This window comes from Tympanuchus pallidicinctus, unplaced genomic scaffold (assembly GCF_026119805.1).
Source record: "Tympanuchus pallidicinctus isolate F22 unplaced genomic scaffold, pur_lepc_1.0 scaffold4, whole genome shotgun sequence".
Taxonomy (NCBI): domain Eukaryota; kingdom Metazoa; phylum Chordata; class Aves; order Galliformes; family Phasianidae; genus Tympanuchus; species Tympanuchus pallidicinctus.
In genome coordinates, this window is record NW_026294758.1 from 48,289,079 (window position 1) to 48,308,993 (window position 19,915).

At 47.2% G+C, this 19,915-nt stretch overlaps 1 protein-coding gene across 2 annotated transcripts in view; it reads right to left on the reverse strand.

The window, feature by feature from the left end:
- Positions 1-18,640, reverse strand: part of KANK1 (KN motif and ankyrin repeat domains 1) — a 115,708-nt gene extending 97,068 nt beyond the window's left edge. Inside the window, exon 1 of one of the 2 annotated variants that reach the window (XM_052700634.1) lies at positions 18,540-18,640. The gene's annotated coding sequence lies outside the window, so the exon portion shown is untranslated. Of the gene's footprint in view, positions 1-18,384; positions 18,457-18,539 lie in introns of those variants that run through there. The other variant, XM_052700636.1, reaches the window with a different exon arrangement.
- Between the last annotated feature and the right edge of the window lie 1,275 nt (positions 18,641-19,915).

Sequence of the window (19,915 nt, forward strand, 5' to 3'; positions counted from 1 at the left end):
TCACAAGTACATGAAAATGCAAGATAAGACTGTCAAGCTATCTTAAACTGGGGATTTTTTTTTCTTTAGCTTTTTGCAAAGAGTGGTTTGTTCAGAGGTTAAACCATGCACACTTTTTTTTTTTTTTTTTTTACAGAGCTTTGAAAACTACATGGAGCTTTATTTTGTGATTTCTCACCTTCCCTCTTATGACTTCGTTAAAAGAGGACTGAGCAGCCTTCCTAAGCCTCACCTAGGTTACCTGCTCAAAGTGACTGAGCCATACAATGGTTTGTAGCCGAGAGACAATTAGCACCTACAGCACAGAAATCCCTACAGAGCAAAGGCCCAAGCTTACAACAAGCCCTGGTTGGAATCACTTCCTTGCCACTATCAACAGGAATTTCCACAGCCTTTTTCAATATTTGCTCTTCAAGTAAATACTGGAGAAGGGAAAGTCAATACTGTAGTTTTAAGATTCCAGTTTAGACGTGGTTTGATAACAACTTCAAGACATCCTGCCAGGAAGGAGTAGTTGGAACATAAAACTAATTTGGGCCTGTCAGTTACACTCCTTCTCCTGCGTTGTTCACAAAGCCCAGACAAATACCTTATCCATGGACAGACCTGGGGGCCTTACACAAATATTTCATATTCTGCTGCAAGCTTAGGCACATTACATAAACATCTGGAGTACCCACTAAAAATGTGAACACCTCCCCCTTAGCCCTGCAGTATGCATCTTCATGACACTGTTTCATAAACCTCTCCCTGAGAGAAAACAGTATTATAGAGGGCGTCCATCCAACGGCGCTGTAATCTATAGCCTGTCTGTACATACACCAGGGCTCGGGGAGAAAAGGGGGAGGGGAGTCTCAGGTGCACAAACTCTTCCAAACCTACTTATCAGTGCTTCACTTCTGAGAGGAAGAAAGAGCCCTGCATCATTAGTAAGAGACTGTTTCCAGAATAGTACAGAGAACAATGGTACAGACAACTGCTCTAGGGGAATCAGCAGCAAGAACCACCTACTTACATCCCTGTAGAGGTACAGTCCTTTTTGTTTGGAAGCGTTCTGAGCATGCAGACCCTAAGAGAGTGTTGAAGTCATCCTAGTGTACACCCCCACAGATGTTTTCAGGAGCCCTGACAGTATCTGCATGCAACAACTGCAGCTCTGAAGGCCTCTGTGTATGCCAGAGTCCATAATTAATGAGCGAGTTGCTCAAAAGGCAGCAGGTACTTTGGTACCACAGCTCTCAGCACATCTGGATTTAAACCAAAAGCTACTTGCTGCATAAGCCAAGCTACAAGCAGGGTAAGGCTTACAGCCCTCCCTGAAAGAGCATCCCAAAGTCCTAGAACAACAATATCAGCACTTTCAGGCTCATCTGTTACAGCGCCTGCAGAATCACAGCTACTACCCACTGGTTAGGCACAATTCTTTATGCTTTCAAACCTGTAGAGAAGCTGTATGTTACTGCATGCTTCCACAACTGCTTAACAGACACACTTTGATTACTTCAGAACATACCCTCTACAGAACAAAGGAAATGAGCTTTCTCTGCAGTGCTGCTGAACAGGAGATCACCAAACTTGCTGGTGTTAAAAGCAGTAGCAAACAGCCAGCTAACATGACAAGCCATCATTCACATTTTACTGTAGTGAGACATACATGGTTCAAAAATACATGGAATCAATGCATAGATTAAACATGAAAGAAACTATCCTCAAGAGCTGGATGCTCTACGATCATGTTTCAAAGCAATGCAGTATCCTTCAGTTAATCTTTTGGGAAAACCATCCTGGATAGCCTGCTGTGATGTGATTAACACAGGAATTCAGGCCTCTCTGTTGTGACCTTACACAGAAACCTCAGGGGTCAAGAGAAGCTTATATCAGCATTGCAGCAAAACACATACGTCTGAGCTATCAACGTAAGCCTCCAGTAACAACAGGACCAACAAGTTTCCAGGGAGACCAAGGCAGGGGATGTTCACGCACTCTAAGAGGGCCACAAAACTGCTGTTAATGAATGCTGTTAATGCACAGCTGTTAATGAAAAGCTGTTCTAAAAGACAGTTGTAAAAATCCTATGTTTGCTAGGTAGAAAGACTTGACTCTAAACTTCCCATATTCTATTCTCAACAAATACCCGTGCCCTATCAAAACAGGAACAAGAAACAAAGGAGTGTTTCCTTAAAGCAACTACTGAGGAACAAAATGAAGCAGAGAAGCTATTTCTCATTCCAACAGTCAAGGGAGAAAGAGATGGAGGGTTAGGGGGAGATGTGTTTTTACCACAGTCTTCCTTCTTCAGGCACATCAAAGCAAATCCTTGGATATTCCTGATATATGCCAACTAAACTGCCAGGCAGCAGTAATGCTACTTCTTGCCCTTGATACGGAGGTGGCCATGCCATCCCCACTGCACTGGGGATAGCAAAGAAGTCAGGGTGTGACTGCCACTGCTGTGCTCTGCAAAACCCCTGGGCCCCAGGAGGACAGCAGGTGAAAATTTAGACTGAATTCCAATCAGCCTGCTTGGTATAAATAGCCTCAGGGTGGCTAACATCAGGCCATGAAAAGAGATTATCAGATGAGGTTTTTTTCTCCCCATTCTTACTCTTTGCAACTTGAGAAGCGTGAAAGAGGACACCCGCTAGCAAGAAGGCTAATTAATTCCTCCTCACCCCAGTGATGCAAAGTGCAAAGCTTCTGGTTGCAGACTGTGTGCTGATCTAGGAACAAGCCCCTTGATAACACCGCAAGTTAAGAGGCCTGACTTATTCAGAAGAACAGCACCAGAGAACACAAACATTTCGCAAGAATCATTCCCACCATCAGCTGCAGGAGATGAGAGAAAAGCAGCTTCACTCTTGGGTACGTTCATTTTGAAGCAGGTTAATCTAATCTGTCACAGATATTTTGATTAGGGGGTCAGTCAGCACAAATAGAGATGCTTTTAAGAGGATAACTATGTGACTTGCATTGCCTCTTGGGTAAACAGGTTTCTCTGAAATAAGTAGCCTCTACACAGGTTGCAGGAGGGAGAAAGGCCTTGCTTGTCAAGGGCACAACCTCACACACTGATTGCAGGTGCACGTTACTGCAAGACATGGAGCAGCCAAAGCAGCCAGAAGCAAGCCAGAGATGGCTTTGCAGTCCTAAGTGCTCAGTTAACAAAAATCTACAAAATCTCTGAACTAGCAGTATGACAAGAGACATGGAGAAATAATGGAAGAACACCAGCAGGCCTCACAAAGCTTTCAGCCTACAGATTCCAAGTTGTCCGCAACTGGCAGCAGTCTGCCTGCCCAGCACAGCTGCTCTGCAAGCACACCAAGAAGAAAAGCCCCAGCAGCAGGAGCTAACCAGGCACACACTGCCCAACGCCAAGCAGTGCCTGAAAACCTGAAGAACAAATCCACCTGCAAGAGCACACACTAAAATCCAAACAACATTCACAGTTCTCATGCAATTTGTGACTGCTGTCCCTCCATTTGGCTAGGACACAACAAAGCACACAGTTATCCAAATTTGTTCTAGGATTTCAGATGAGGCAGGCCAACCTACTAACTCAGGGCAACTCTAGTCCCACCATCCTTTTCTGCTTGTTCAAGCACTCTCAGCACAATTTCCCTTTTACTACCTTTTTAGCTCAAAGCAAAGAGGGAGAACAGAGATCCCTCTCTTCCCACTGCTTGGGTCAAAGCAGTCAGCAGGACAGCTGGACAAACAATCACAATGCAAAGGGCTTTACTACGTGGAATCATACTGGGCATGCAGCAGATGTGCAGCCTGGCCAGCTGTGTTTTCTCGCATCAGCTTTCTATCCTTTTGTCCCCCTCCTCAAACAGCTTTTCTTCCCTACCACCCAAGCAGTCTCAGATGCATTCTTTCCCTGAGAAAAGGACAGCAGTTTCTAGCCTTACCACCAAATACAAGCATCAGTGAAACTGGAGAAGCAAGAATGTTTTACTCTGTTTGAATCTGAAGACACCTGCAGTTCAACCTCAGGTGTGCTATTCAAAGCTAACAGAAGAAGAATGGAAGTGTCAGGAACAGATGTTCTCTTAATCACATCAGATTTTGCTCTGGGCAAGTGAAGAGATTTTTTTTATTTTATTGATTTATTTTTTTAAAAAAGCTGAGACCATCTACTGATGATGCTCTGCTGTAGTATAATCAGTTCCCATGAAGGAGCTCCTCTTGGCAGACTGGCTGCTCACAAGCCCCTCTCCATGCAGGTAACCTGCAAGAGGATGGCCAGAACAGCCAGAGGAACATGAAGACATGCTGGACTCCTGCTGGTGGCTGGGTGGCAGTCTGGATGAGAAAAAAAGTTATGCAGCTATCCTCGTGACGGTTACTGAGCATTTCACTGTAGTGCTATGAGATGTGAAGCAGGGGGCAGAACAGAAGAGAAGGCATAAAGGTGAAGCCCTTTCTTCCCTTCTTGTTCCTTCTCAAGAGCAACAGATGATAAATCATCTTTTATTTTTTGATGGTGAGATCAAGGGCGAGTCCTTCTCCACTTGGGATAAACGCATTCTTTTTTATGCAGCGTACATCGCTACGTGGCATCACAAGCTGTTGCAGGATGATTTGCTTTGTTACTGATTAACAGCTCTGTACCAGCTCCCTGCTCCTATCTTGGGGAATCCTGACACTACCACTTTCTTACAGCTTTGCCCTCAGACACATCAGACAAAAACCACTTCAGAGCTTACCAGCTACCAGCAATCTTACTGCCCCCACTCTGCAGACCCCACAGCACCAACCTTCCATACCCTCGAGGCTCTCCAGGGGAGATCAGCTGCACCAACATCACTGCAACTTGTCGGGAAGTCAGAAATCGCTCCTTATCAGCAGCACTGGCAACCCCTGTAAGTACCAGACCGCAACAACATCAAGCCTGTGATTTGGCAAAAAAAAGCTAATTTGGGCCACCAGCGCTTTGATCCTCTGACAAACTGTTTCCTGACACGAGCTGAAACAGCACAAAGGACCTTGGACATCAACCAGCTGTCACGACTGGGCGGGGAGCTGGCACTAAGGCAGCACTGCCAGAGGGAGAAGACTGAGATGGTGGGAGGGGAGCAAACGGCCATTTGCATTCACAGTGTGTTCCCTCTTCAGATGAAGCATCTTGCTAAAAGCTGACAGAAGGGGAGCCCACCAAAACTCACCAACAGCTGCTGCAGGGGATTCTGACAGCACTGAAATGCAGCACACACTGCTGGATGTTACAAGCAGGAGGTGAAGGGAAGATGGTTTGCCTTTGTTTTTGCTCTCCAGAGGATGCTTAGGCACCAACAGAGCTCCCAGCACAGTGACCCTTCCAGGACCTTTGGGCCTGAGCTGAGAGAAACAAGTAGAAAGCCGAACAAAGATCTGAGACACCAGATGGGAAAAGCAAAGGCAGAATCACAGTTTAATAGCCCTCTCCTTTTATCCCACCCAAAAGGGAGCCTTCATGGCTACCCAACAACTCACCTAAAAAAATGAAAGAAAGCTGACGCTGTTTTTAATATCCTCTCTCAGAAACTATCCTGGTACAGACACATTCATATTTTCCTTTTTCTACCAGTATATATGACACTTGGCAATTACAAAGAAATGCAGTTTGAGGAGAAGCAGATTAGAGGTATAGCTTGCTACACAGTTCTGCTATGATGAACCCTTAATTAAAAACACTATTAATTGAGAGTGTTGAAAGAAACAGTCCACAATACTAAGTAGTTTCTCCGAGCCTCCCCCATCATTTAACTGAGGCATTTTATCACCAGGCTTTGAGAAATTGATACTACAATCTTGGATGGAATTAAACACAGCACACAAAACAAAGTGTGACAAAAGGAACCCTTGAAATGCCCTTGTTGTTTATTAGCTTTCTTTTCTCCCGAAACTTCTCCTGGTGACAGACCTGTTGCTCTTCTAACTTCTCTTTAGGACAAGTTCTAGTGGCTGAACAGCTCTCAGATGTGCAGTTTGAACTGCCACCTGTCTAGGTCTGAGTGCATGGTGTCATGAAGCCCCACAGCACAAAGCCTTGCCTGCAGCTTTGAACCGGCCTCAGCTAGACCAAGGACTGACACCACAAGTCTCTCAGGGCTCTGCTGTAGTGCAAGTATCACACAATTCTTGTGCACAGAAGGATCACCATACCATGCCAGCATGAGGAGCTAGCAGCACACAGACTGGGAAAAGGCAGGTTTAGAAGGATCTCCAAGGAAAGGCATACAGAGGAGGCTGGAAGTGGTTGCCTCACAGCCATACATCAAGCATTAGGAAGCATGAGTCCACACACAGGCAACGTGCACAGCGCAGCCTTCTTCCCTTTTCCCCATGCACTGATGGTACCCTCCAGGCTTGTAGCCTCCTGCTCAGCCCAACACTTGGTCACAAGGCAAACAGCAGCAACATGCCAGCATAACGTGCAGTCCACAGCCAGTGCCAACCCAACTCCCCAGCTGCTAGCCTTATAAGCAAGCCCAGCAGGAGCAGGGGGATTGCTCATGGGTGATGAACTGGGAGTTAAAGTACTGCAGCAACTTGTGGATGAACACCAGAGTCACGCAAAGAAGCTTATCCACAAAAGGCATTCTGCTCATGGTGTCACTCCTGCCACTGCAGATGGCCTGCAAGGTAGCAGCAAGAAGGACCGTCCTCCACATGGGCAGAAATTAACTTAAGAGTCATGGGCTAGGACTTTTAAATGAAGTTTTGAAGAAGCAGCCAAGCAAACAAATGGAGATAATAAGGACTTTGTACCTCAGGGAGAAGTCAGCATCATAGCTTAACAAGATGACTATTACCCTTCTCTCACGATAACTAGAAGCCTTCTTTTTCTATAGCTTCAGCTTCAACAACGTGCTGACAGTACCAATACTGCCACTCACCTCATCTGACTTCATTCCCAACTGGCCATCCAAGGTGAATCATGAGGCAGCCATGGAGCACAACAGCTTTTCTTTCCCACAATAAAAAAAAAACAACACCATAATTCCTACAGGAATGTAAAGTGAACTGTGACTACACTTCCCCCCAGAATGTTAGCAGTAGCAATCAGCTCTCAATTAACATGCTAATGAAAGGAACTCTGGTCAGCTCAAAATAATATAAACAAGTATGCAAGGCTAAGAAAACGCCAGAGTGCAGCACACTAAGGTGGACACAGATGGGGACAGCTCAGATGCAAACAGCTGAGAGGAGAACTGATGGAAGCACCTGTGACAAGTAAAGCACTGACAGGTTGTGATTCCTGGCAGCTGCATGAATTTTCTTTCCCACTCCTCCCCCACCCAACTCTACCAGTCTGAGTTTGCACTATTTCCAAGATGACAACAAATGCAAGTTCTCAGGCACACAGACAAGGCAAAATTCAGGTCAACATTCCTTTCCAGGAAAAGTTTTCTATCTGCAAGTCTTCATGCAGTAGCACGTGTCTCTTTTATTAGATACACATAAATTTTCTCTGCAATGCTGAGAGCTGAACTTGGTACCAAGAATAGCCCAGTGCATCTTTTTTTCCATAACCAAACCAGAACAGCTTTTAGCACTGCATCAGCCTGAGATGCTGTTGCAGTTGCCCCCTGCTGCTGTGCCAATAAGGCTCTGCCATGCCCTCACATCCCCATCTTGCAATAAGGAGAAAAGCACAGTCTGGTCATCACTTCTGCAATATCCCCTTGAGACAAAAGTTCAAGATTAACAGAAATCTGATGACAGACTGAAAATGCAAAGAAGAGTTACTCAAGACAAAGCCTTACTGTACTTTCACCTGACAGAGGAACCAGAGTTCAGCCAGATCCAGCTCTTTCACTTTTTACTTTTCCTCCCTGCACCCTCTTCCTCTTGTTGCCCCCTTTCTTCTGTATGCTCTCCCAAGCCACTGAACAGTGAGCATTCAGGGTCAGATGGAGAGGAGAAGCAGCACAGCTTGATAGAGAGCAAATAAAACATGTTAGATAGAGAAGTTACAGAAGTAGGATGGATTGGGATAACAGAGAGGAATAGCTGAGAGAGGAATAGCAAAAACATGAGAACAGCAGAGCTGTGAGATGTTTCACAGACACTTCTGGGCAAACATTCAAGGCCACACATTAAAGCCACCAAAAGCTGCACTGTGCTTCATTCTGCAAGGAAACTGCCCTGGGCAGCTTCCAGCAGGCCCACATTCACATCAGCTGTTCCATCAGAGCTGGGGTACCAGATGTGTGGGCATCCTATCCTAATCCCTTTCAGCCAATAGCTGCTGATCAGTATGGCTTAACTGGTCACCATGAGGCGATGGCACAGATGGACCAAAAGAATTCAAGCTTAATCAGGAAGGTGGCTGGCTGGCAAGGGCCACATGCTTAACCCTAAGGATGGATCCCATACTTCCAGTTACCCCATTATGCACAGTTGCACAGTGCAGGCAGAGGCATCCTGTTGGTACTCCAGGATTACACTCCTAATTCCCCAGAACTAGGAGGAAATTGATTTTTTTTTTTTTTTTTAAGGACGCTGTGCCGAAAATGGCATCTCCACAGGCTGCTCAGTGACTCTGCTGCAGGCAGATGCCTCTCACTGTGTGGCAGGTGAGGGAAGCACTATTTCAGCTATCTGTCTTTAATTTACCACTGCATGCAAGTCCAAACCCATCCCAGTCTCCTCACAGCAGGAGTTAGAATGATGTACTGTACTTAATACCTCACCTGCAAGCCACTATCACTTTAATTAGATTCAGTCAAATCCACGACTCTGCAGTCTAGACATGGTTTAGCAATTGCTTTTATGTGAGTAACTCATTGTGAGGGAACAATTCTTAAAGGAATTAGATAACTCATCACATGTTAAGTTTTATTTTCTTACCTCAGTCTTTGGCAATGAAAACCTCTCTGGCTTTTAATAGAATGCAGTCATCTTTGCTTAAGTATTTAAGCACAAGTCCAAATGAAGAGCTTGCAGAGGGAAGAAACTGTTAGGGTCACTGGGGGGAACACTTTCCACATGTTTAGGAAGAGCATAATAATACAGTTTTTCAGTGCAGCATGGGAACACCCATGGCAATACAAAAATAATATATATATATGTATATAATATATATGTACATAAAGGGCTGTTGGATGACAGAAAATAGCACGAGCCAGCACATAAATTTATTAATTGCAATTCTCGTTTCACTCAGCACCTCCAGCAGTTTGAGCTGGGCACAGGGAACACCAGCTGGTGTTTCTGAGTAGGGACATGCAGGGCAGCACATCCTCTATCCCGACCCTGCTCCTCCACAGATGCGAGTCCCACAGGCGCTGTACCACATTGGCCATAACTGGATGTTTCACTAATACAGCACAGACCGTCTCAATTAACAGCTGCTCACAAAGGCACCAGCAGGCATAAAGAAACCCGCAAGTCATCCCATAGCTACTCTAGTAGTTGAAATGATCATTTTTTCCCCCCGCAGCTCACTAAGGAGACAGCCCCGGTCCGCTTTGTAATGCAAATCAACAAGTTGCTTGGAGGAAAAAGGGGAGGAAAAAAGGCCTTCAGTGAAATTGCGGGGCAGCTTCCTCCCCGCACAACGGTCACCGGGACGCCAGCACTCAACTCGGGGCGCACCGTGCCCGCCACCCACCGCCCTCCTCCAGACCCCGCACAGCCCTCCCTGGCCCGCTCTCCGCTCACCCCCACGTGCCCCTTCCACACTGCTGACCTGCCCGCACCAATGAGACCCGTGCCAAAACGCCAAGCTGCTCCTGAACCCCGGGGCCGGGGGTGGGGGTGTGACGGGCCGTAAATCGCCGCCTCTCCACAAAGACGCGGCCAGAAGCGCACCTCTACCGCTCCTCCGAGCAGCCCCGTCAGCCTCCCGAGCGGGAGAAGCCAGGAATGTGGGGGCTCCGATGGGCACGGGGAGGACGGACACCTCCCACGGTTTCCGCACACGGCAGCGCAGCCCCCCGTCGCCCTGAGCCCGCACGCAGGAATGCGAGCAATGCGGAGCAGCGCGGGCTGGGGGCCTGCCGAGGGCGGACAGGTACCGGAGAACGACGGCACCAGGAGGCAGCTGCTGCGGGGCTCGTTGGGTCCCGGGGGATGGAGGCGTGCCGCCTCGTCCCACCCTGCCCATACGTGTGCGTTTTAGCGTGCAAAGCCCGCACGCAGCTCTGACGCTGCATCCTTGCTGTCTATCGGGGCTGCAGGTCCTCCGGCATCTGGCTGACTACCGACGTCAAAGGCATACCAGCATCAGGAGTAATCATCGCACACACCTAACCCTTCTACAGCCAGCAAGCCTGCGTCCAGCTCTGCAAGCATAACCCTGCCATCCCTTCTCTCCCAGGCTGACAGGAGGAACTGCCACACGCGGCACTCTCCCAGATTTACTCTGGCAAAAACCAACAAACTCTCGCAGCACGACAGCGGCACTCGGTCACCTGCTATTTCATGAAAGAACTCCACATCATTCCCACAGTAACCCCCAGCCCAGCAGCAGGCTTGATGCTGCCGCAAGTACTGAGCGCATCTCCTCTGCACACTCACCCAGCAACTCATGACAGCTGTGGTGCATGCGCTGGCACAAAGAAAAGCTTGTGTGCCTTGTTTGCCTTGACTTTTCCCAGCTGAGAAGGCTCCTAGCAGCCATGAGTATTTCTGTGGATGTGAGTGATCTCACACACTGCTTGAAAACATGACATGTCCACTAGCAGCAGCGGTGTTGGGTGAGGAACTGGAATAGCAAACACATAGATAAAGACTGAGCAATAAATCAGACGGGATTGGGACAGAGACTGGGAAAGCTTATATTCCACACAGCTGAGCCGTTGTCTAGCTTGGAAAAAAAAAAAAAAGCCACCACAACATTAGGACAGTTTAAGAAATGGACACAAGCTTTCTCAGCCCAGCTAAACCATGCTAACAGGACAAACTAAACTGCAGCTAATTGCACCTCCATCACTTCCAGCAACACCTGCTTTCAGAGATCACTGCCAGGGTATTCCTGCTGGTGATTTCATCTAACCTGGAAAGGTCACCAACTGACCATGCATGGAAGAGAATCCCAACAGACTTCCACCACAATGCATCTGTGGAGAAAAAGCCAGCCCCAGCTCATAGGTCAGAGTAAGACTTGCACTCATCTGAAAAAAAAAAAAACAGGAAACTTGTCAAGAGCTTGCCATTTAAAAAAAAAAGAAAAAACAGGTTAAAAGTTTAGGAATTAGTCCAATACCACTTGTCAGGAGAAGAAATGGAACTTAAGAAATCTCTTCTTGTGTTGCTTTCTGTTAATCTTAGAAATATTTCAATTTTTCCTCTCCTGTCTGTAAATCTTCCTCTGAGACTGACTGTTGCTCTAAAAGCAAACAGTCTAACGAAAAAATGTTAAGTGTGGTTTTAAAAAAAAAAAATATATATATATATATATATACACACACACACACCATGAAGCATGTTAATTCTAATCCTGCTCATGGAAATCCACACTTAAAACCCGCAAAGATAATTTTTTATGCCTTTCAGGAAAGCCAAGACGCTGACTATTCTACTAAAAACCCCATCATTTTACCAAGTTAACACTTAAAAAATATTGTTCAGAAAAACTTGTTCTATGACACAACTATGGCTAGAGGGCTAGAACTACAATAAATGACTGACAACTTGGAAACTTTCTGCTTCTTGGTTTGTGGAAAACAAAAGATTAAAAACAGAATTTTATCCAGCTTAAGATGCACATTTCTATTAACATCTTCACTGTGAGGTGGCTTCAGAGCTGAGTGATGACTACTCTTCATTCACCAAGCTAACTTTTGGTTGCCAAGCTCCATCAGAGGTCGATAGTGACAGACAGAGGTGAAGGAATATACAAAAAGTAGAATGGTCCCAGAAAGCATGGGAGCTATGTTGTGTCCTTCAACACACCTGTTAAATCCCTTGGAATACCTGTATGATTTCCTCTAATATCTATATGGTTTTGAGAACCATCCTGCACTTAAGTTTAAGATTCCTCCTGCTACTGTGAGCCTTTTACTTCTGCTCTTTCATGCTGGACAGAATGAAAAACCTAAGCCTAGCATGCTGAGTGCCCTCTGCCTCCTGATACTGCTCACCCAGTGACACAGACAACACTCACTGATGCAGCCTGAAGGGATACACACACACTCAGCTGCACAGAACCACATAATGGCCAGGATTGAAAAGGACCTCAAGGATCATGAAGCTCCAACCCCCCTGCCACATGCAGGGCTACCAACCTCCCCATTTAATACTAGACCAGGCTGCCCAGGGCTCCATCCAATCTGGCCTTGAACACCTCCAGGGATGGAGCATCCACAACCTCTCTGGGCAGCCTGTTCCAGCACCTCACCACTCTCATAGTAAAGAGCTTCCCCTTGACATTCAACCTAAATCTCCCCTCCCTCAACTTACAACCATTTCTCCTTGTCCTGCAGTTATCTACCCTTTCAAAGAGTTGACTCCCCTCCTGTTCGTAGGCTCCCTTTAGGTAATGAAAAGCTGCAATGAGGTCACCCCGCAGCCTTCTTTCTCAGCCTGCCTTTGTAGAGGAGGTGCTCCAGCCCCCTGATCATCTTTGTGACTCTCCTCTGGACCCTCTCCAACAGCTCCCTGTCTTTCTTGTACTGGGGACTCCAAACCTGGACACAGTACTCCAGATGGGGCCTCACAAGAGGCAGAGTAGAGGGGGACAGTCACCTCCCTGTCCCTGCTGGCCACCCCTCTTCTGATGGAACAGACAAGCAAGACTTGCACAAGTTGCAGTGAACCAACAGCCCAGTTTTCACCCTGGTCTGGTAACTGCAATGTCAACTAGGCATGCTGAAGCTATCTACCACAGAATACCAGATATAGCTTGTTTTTCCTTCCGTGGATAACTGGAGTTGGAAGTCAAATTCCAGTGAGTGAATAACCATCCACCATAGCACACTGATAGGAAAACACAGCAGAGCCAAATTCAGCATCAGCTCCCATCCTGAAGTAGGGTTCAGCTGAGCACCTCTCAATATATTTTGCTGCATCTCTTTGGGCACTACCATATGGAAGAAAGCAAGGCTCTGCTCCAGTGCAGCCCTCCCACAGCCAGGACCACCGTGGGAAGCAGGCTGAGCCTCAGTGTAATGCATCCAACTGCCATCAGAGAAGGAGATGAAAGAATAGGAACTCACACAACAGCAAAGCACTGCTGAGACAAGGGAAAAGAAAAAATACAAAGAGAGCCCCATGGGCTTAAATTGACTTTGCCAAACTGTAAAACAGAAGAGACCCATCAACTCTCATTGTTCCAGGTTTTCTGTCAGAAACCCTGGAAAACCAGAGGCAAAATTCACTACACTGTTCTGTCAGTAGTTATGCCTGGGCAACATCCCCTTACTTTTGTCCAAAACCAACAACTCTGAATATAAAAAGTAACAAAGGACAGCCAACATAAAAGCCAAAGGAGACTACAGTCTGAATGTACTTTTTTCCCTCCAGCCAGAACACCTCTTGGCAAGTTCTCAGCTGAGCACTGAGGAGCTGCGAAAAGCCCCAATGCATCTCTCTTTCTGTCCAAACCGGCTTGGCTGGGAGTAACCCTCGGAGGTCCTCTGTGTTACCATATGCTGAGACAGGGATGAAAAGAGAAACATTTGCAGAAAGTTTACTCGCCTGAAGTCACTGGGGATATTTAACACAGAGCTAAAATGCTCTGGAAAGAGACCCCTCCTTTCCTCATTTAATAGCTCAGAAGTGAATTAAATCCCTGACAGAAGACGCAAACACAGAGCCAAGCTGGTGCACCTCAACAAGCACATCTCTGACACTGCCTCCCTCCAGGGACAGCTCTTCCAGACACTACACTGCAAAAAGAATAATTTGAGAAGTCACTATTTTAAGCTTCACTCTTCTGCCTCTGCATGGATGCACGATGAAGATGGAACATGAGGGGAGGACAAGGCTTTCTGAATCTCGTGTGCAGAGCAGGATGCTCTCACTTGTCATGTAAGAAGATGTTCATTTATGGACCGAACTTTGGAACAAGTAATGCTGGCTTCCAGGAGCCCACCAATGGGTGCAGAACCATCGCAGCCAACCTCAGCAATGCTTATCCTGAGCCAAAGCAGAAAATTGGAAAGGGATTGGAAACAAATAGAAATAACAAAAAAGGCTTAAAAAAAAAAAAAAAAAAAAAAAAAAAACCTTCATCTTTCAATAGACTGAAAAAGCAGTATTCGGAAGAAGCTGACAAATTGTTTGAGATAAGGAACGGAACAGCTATGAAACATAAAACGCAGCTTTGTCCTTATCACAAGGACAAAGTATAATCAAGCATGCAATTAGGACGTGAAAATAACAGGATAAAGCAACTGTTGGACTGGTCCCACTTTAGCTCTTGTATGTCTGCACACGGATACATGCCACACAGTCATTATCACTGCAAAGCATCCATGAAGGCTACCAGCCTGGTGAGACTGAGAAGGACTGCACATACATAGGTAACAGCACTATCTGGAGCTACACACAGAAATACTAACTGGAGTCTTCGGGGGGGGAGGGGGGGGGGGGGGAGGGAAAAAACAACACAAATAAGCCCAGGGAATTAATGCTAAATAAGACCATGTTGGCTAATTACAGACGTATACAAGACATAAGGCAGGGGACAGATTAGCCTTTATCAGCCCAGAGTGTTTAAATGCTGCATATTTCTCAAAATCCCTCCACACCGAGCAGCCTTACTAGGTCTGGAGCCTTACAGTTCAACCAACATCCCGGTTGTTATCCTCCACTGCCACCCTTCCCTTCCCTTCTCCCCCCTCCCCACCCCCCCGTGTTCCTCAGCTGCCTTCTGCTGTGAGGAGCCAGGTTCAGAGAACCACCAAAGCCATCAGAACAAGCCACACTTGTGTCATGTTGGCACGGACCAATAACAGGACAGCAAAAAGCACAGCAGCAGCATCACTGCTGCTTCACATGGCTGCATGGGTCTCTGGGCATAGAAGAATGCAGCTCAGAAAGAAAAAGAGAGGTACCCAGCACTCCCCAGCAGAGCTCAGGTTCTTACAGCCAGGAAGGGTGACCCAATACAGCTAACCACAGCCCCACCTACACCAGAACACTTCCTCAAGAAAACCTGTTTTATTTTGGGAAATGTTACCACTTCTCAGGTGAGACATCAGGGTTTAGGGTTGGGATCTGTGTACCACAGGAAACATGCGTGTCAAACAGCTAAGGGAACATTTTGGGTTGCAGATGGACCTGACTTGTGCCAGCAGATCTGCTTACTCCAAGGAAGTTTCAGCTGCTGGTGTCTGACACCTCTGTCCTCAATCTGCTCACACATTGGAAGAATGAAAGAGGCATCTGAAATACAAACTTATGATTTACATTTAATTGTCAGGTGTCCTTTTCCAGTACAACTCTAAGAATCTGCATTCAGAAATGATTCTGAAGCTGACAAGGCAAGCCTGCAGGAACATTTTAAGTTTAACAGGGTGCCTTCTTCTAACTCATACTTCAGCTGTATTACATGCTGGGTTTTATACACAGGTAGGAGCTTTGGGACTGCAGCAGCCTGGTAGTGGGGGTGGGTTGCAAAAGCACCTGATCTGGAAGTCTTTACACTACCAGTGAAACTCAGAAAGCACTCCCAGTATTCACCACAGCACCCAAGAAGTCATTCTCTGTTTTCCTAAGCATGGAAAAGTACAATTGCAACAGGGATGGGATGATTATCACCATGTACATCTTTCTGCTATTTTGCAGAGGTTGCCAAGGGTAAGAAAGAATAAGAACATGCTCTGAACCAGTCTTCAGGTTTCCCTTCCAGTCTCAACACCACTGTTACAAACACAGCTTCCCAGAGCAAAATACATGGACAGCAGTCAGAGGCAGCAAATGAAATAGGAATGATGATTATAACACACAGTACAAAGCTGCAAGGAGTGAACTGCACAAAACCTAAATTGCAAAATAATCAATTATTCTATTCTTGATTTGTACTACTACTTCCCTTTAGACCACAGTCTTCTACGAGCTGGGACAACACATATGTACAAGTACATATGCACACACATTACTGCACCTCAATACATAGCATCTGTAACAGCATCTGTAACAGCACATGGTGGAATATCAAAGCTGACCATCCTGAATGGCTCCCATGATGCTTAAATAAGATGCCTCCTTGAGATATTTAAGTGCCTTTTTTAGAGAACTGCCAATTGTTCCACCTCAAGATCAGGAACTTTTAAGGTGCTTAAGACAAATCATTTCCCAAACATATTTTAGGTTCATATTGACTAGAATTATGATCAAACCGATCCCATTACTTGCAAAAGATACGTAAGATTTTTTATGTCAGAACACAATGCAAAAAAAGCTTTGAATAAATCCTGAAAAATTATCATTACAAATTTACTCATAAGCTGTACACATTGCATCTCTGGAATGTTAGGGGAACTAGAACTTTCCTGAAGTTGTCCACTTCGCAGTTCTAACTGAACTCCTCATTATTAAGAGGAACATTATTAGCTCAATTCTTTTAGCTTAACTCTTGTCGTCCAGCCACAATGCACAAAACCCTGGACAAGATTCATACCCACACACTGTACATACAGAGCCTTCAAGACACCCTCAGTGTTCTGCACTTCTTCCTTTTTGAAGGTGCGTGGGCAAGTTCAGGTGGATCAAACAGCCTGAAGATGCCTGAAACTCCCACCATGCCCCCTTAGCTAAATGAGTAGGAAAAAATCCTCCTCCTCCATGACCTACCACCTCAATAGGTACTGACACCACAAGAAAATTTGCAACTGTCCTCAATTAACTAATGCTTTGGCAACTAAAAGCACAGCCAGCTGCTATTTCTGACAGCTTTGCGTCATTTACAAGAGATACTCCTCATTTAGAAGTTTTCATTTCACTGTTAGCATCCATTATTTAGATGCAGAAGGCACCACAGAAACTGAGCCCACAGGCACTAGCAGGAGCTCACAAGACCATGAAAACTGCCTAAAATACAAGCATCTGAGTGACGTGGAAGGCTCACTCCACAAAGAAAACATTTACTGTAGGAGAAATACATCCACTGCTAGTCCTGCCCATGGAAGCACCATGCAGAAGCCTGCTGAAGTGCCACCCACATGACCCATGCTCTGTTTTCAACATAAGGACCAAGCTTTGCCCTTATATCTCCAGCGACATTCTTAAGAAAGACACGAAGTCAAAGGAAAGCTGGTGTATGCAGCTTTAAGAACTCTTTAGGCTGGAATGCTACAGAAGCCATCAACAAATTAGCCACAGCAATCATCAGCAATTTAAAGGCAGTATTGAGTTTGCCACTGGAAAATCATCCACCCTAATGGTGTTATTTTCCTCTGGTTGGAGCTCCAACAACAGGAAAGGAAGAGGCACCCTGGGAGGGCAAGGGCCATCCTCACTGACCTGCAATGCCCCTGGAAACCCAGCTCCAGTCTAAAGACACACCTGAACAACATGTCAGGGCTTCCTTCTGCAGCCTGTTACTGTTCCAGGATTCAGCCTTTCTGAAATGCACGTTACATCCACATCAGCCTCCTCTCACCGACATGCTTTCCCTTCCACACAACGCACACACATCTCTGGATCAGGTCCAGTCCACCCAACAGAAGACTGGAAATCAACGAGTACCACATCTGATGTTTGCAATTAGCAAATGGTCACAGTCCCCTTTCTCGGCCAGATAATGTTCAAGTTTGTCAGCCATGCCACTGAACTGCCGGAAGGGCCACAGCATTAATTTAATGTTTGAGGGCTCCCTCCCTTTAACAAAGAGCACGGTGCCGCTGACCTTAGCAAGAAAAGTGAACATCGCCTGGCTTTATGCAAAGCCCAGGGCCGGAGAAGTCACAGGACAGTCAATGTATGCACGGAGGCTCGCAGTTATGCCTCAATAAGTTTTTAAGCATACTGCCTATAGAGCTCTAGGAACAGATGGTCTTCGTTACAGAACGGATAAGACACTTTTCAAACACATCGTGATGACTTTGAGCGCTTTTTGAGATCCGCGAAAAGCAGCCTAAAGTTGAGTCACGTTCATAAGCCCCCAAATCTTCCACATCCACCGCGAGAAAAGTAAAAACACCGCTTTACGTCCAAAGCGCCCACGGACCGGACCCGCACCGGAGCAGCCACCCCACCCCGCGCCCCTCCGCTCCGCCGCTTGCCGAGCCGCACAGAAGTGATGCGCCCACCGCCCGGAGGTCGCCGCGAACCCGCCACCAGCGCGCTCGGCGGAGAACTCCGAGCTCGCACCCGCGCCGCGAAGAGAGGCGGGGAAGCAGCGCGCGCGGAGCCCGACGCAGCAGCAAGGTGCAGCTCCGCGCATCACCCGGCCGAAAGCAGCGCACAGAGGAACCCCATGGCGCGGCGCAACGCGCCACGTACCGGTGCCCGCGGACCCGCGCGGACGGAACCGCCGTGACCCGCGGAGCGCGCACCGCCGGACAGCGTCCGCCTGCCCCACCTCCCGGCCCTGCCCCGAGGAGTGAAGGGGCGGGGAGGACGGAACACCTCCCTCCCCCCATCCCTCCGCCGCTCACCTGCGGGCTCCGCGCCCGGGAGCCCCGCCGCTAGGGCGGGCGCTGCCGCCCGGCCCCGCCGCCGACACGGAGCGCTCCGATCGCCTCTTTGTAGCCGCCGGCGGCCGCACTGCGGCTGCGCGCTGCCCAAACGGGCGCCGCGCGGCCGCCACCCCCCCCGGCAGCCCCCGGCCGCCGCGGCACCTCCAAGGATGTCCGCCTGCGAGTGCGCTGCTGGGCCGGGTCAGATGACGGAAGGGGGGTTCCTACCTCCGTCCTGCAGCCGGGGTCACTCGCCACTGGGGTGCGGGCAAAGCGCGGTGTGTTAGGAAGTGACTGTGATAGCCAGTGATAGGGCAAGGAGGAGGTGGCTTTAAACTAAGAGAAGAGAAATTCAGATTAGATGTTAGAGGGAAAGTCTTTACTCGCAGGGTGGTGAGGCGCTGGCACTGCTGTCCAGAGAAGCTGTGGTGCCCCATCCCTGGAGGTGCTCAAGCCTGGGTTGGATGGGGCCCTGGGCTCTGAGCTGATGGCAGGGGTTGGAACTGTGAGATCCTTTACGTCCCTTCCAGCCCAAACCATTCTGTGATTCTATGAAAACCTGCTCAGCTGCTCAGAGCAGTGTTTTTAAGCTGCTGCCTTGATCTGTACTAGCCAGAACAGGCTGTCCCTACGGCCTTTTCAGCTATAAAAGGGTACATACAGTCCCAGTCCTACAAGTCTCTGATTTTTGGCTTAACTACTTGGGCGTTCAGTATGGATTGGTGCACAGAGGATGCCTACACTCTGCGATTTGTGGTGATCCACACACGGTGGTGCTCTCCATGCTCCTTGCAGCCTTCCCTGTGCTGTTCTGTTGCATCCCAGTCGTTCCTTCCCACGTCCCTCCCTTATCCCTCTGCTTTCCTTCTGCTCTTCTCCAGGTAATTCTCCTTGAAACCTGCCTATTTCTAGATGTTTTTGTTTTTGCAGACTTGATGCCTAAAGCTCATGAATGGAGATCAGCAAGGATATTTTCCATGAGTACTGATCCCAAAGCACAGCAAGGAGGACATTTAGGAAGTTTTGAAATGTCTCTTTTTTTTCCCAGTGGAGCACACTCAGGTAGGAGCAGGCAACAAATTACATTTTTTTCCTGTTCCATGAAAAGCTGACACAGTGATATTTCCATCCACATCGTTTCCAGTACTTCTTCTGAAACATTCAAAGCCATTAAAACATTTCAGAGATTAAACCATGCCAAATATTTCTGTAAGCAAAGCTGTTATCACGTTGCTATGAACTCTTGCTCAAAACCCCCAAGCTTTTATTAAAAGAAAAAAAAAAAAAAAGAAAAGGCACTTCAAAATATTAAAAGCACATATTTTTAGAAATACTTGCAGCCTGAATCTGTGGCC